Source organism: Octopus bimaculoides, chromosome 17 (genome assembly GCF_001194135.2).
Source record: "Octopus bimaculoides isolate UCB-OBI-ISO-001 chromosome 17, ASM119413v2, whole genome shotgun sequence".
In the NCBI taxonomy this organism is placed as follows: domain Eukaryota; kingdom Metazoa; phylum Mollusca; class Cephalopoda; order Octopoda; family Octopodidae; genus Octopus; species Octopus bimaculoides.
In genome coordinates, this window is record NC_068997.1 from 8493203 (window position 1) to 8494439 (window position 1237).

The window sequence follows — 1237 nt, forward strand, 5'->3', positions numbered from 1 at the left end:
GGTTTATCAAATTTTGATTACACCTTGAGAGAATGTTTCTTTGTATAGTATTATTGAATGTGTAGGGGTGGAGAGAGATATATATAGGATAGTAAGAGAGGGTGCAGAATGGAAGGAAAAGTGGGAGAGAGAGAGAGAGAGTGTGTGTGTGTGTGTGTGTGCGTGCATGTGCCTGTTTATCTGAAAGGAGTGTCAATGGGAAAGAGAAGGAAAGAAGAAAGAAGAAAATTGTGTTACAGCTGGTCAGTTCTTTCAATGACAAGTTTATTCTTGGCCTTTAAAAAAAAAAAATGGCAAAACCAGGTGGCATTGTTTGGAACACTAGCACACACACACACCCCACACCAAATCCTGATGACAAAATAAGATCCACATAAACTAATATGAAACTAATCTAATAGATAGATAAATGAATGGAATTAAGTAATTAAATACATAAGCAAAACATAATAAATTAATACAAAAAAGCGTAAGTGGACAAAAACAAATAAATAAAATTAAATAAAATGAACAGGGGATACTGATAATGCAGATACCATACACATTCCCGCACACACACACTTACCAAACATAGACACACACAGGGACATACGCATGCACAAATAAAGCCACAACAAGAACACAAAATGGCAAATTGTTTGGAAGGAGAGACACAAAAAGGAAAGAAGAAAGCAAAGGACCACTGATGAGGTCACAGAAGTGTGACAAAAGAACTCTGGCTGAAATACAATTAATATAAAATAAAGCTGAAGCAAGTGAACACTGAATAAATAGTGCGTGTGTTTTCATTGGCTAAATTGGCAACATGACCATCCCTAAATACAACAATATCTGTTTCAACACATGAGTTCACATCAAGAATTTTGTAAAATGAATACATAAACATAAACGTATCATCATCATCATCATCGTTTAACGTCCGCTTTCCATGCTAGCATGGGTTGGACGATTTGACTGAGGACGGGCAAGCCAGAAGGCTGCACCAGGCTCCAATCTGATCTGGCAATGTTTCTACAGCTGGATGCCCTTCCTAATGCCAACCACTCCGAGAGTGTAGTGGGTGCTTTTACGTGCCACCGGCACGTGGGCCAGTCACAGGGTACTGGCAACGGCCACGCTCAAAAAGGTCTTTTTTACATGCCACCTGCACGGGAGCCAGTCCAGCGGCACAGGCAACGACCTCGCTCGAATGATTTTCTAACATGCCACCAGCACCAGCAAACATAAACGTATATAT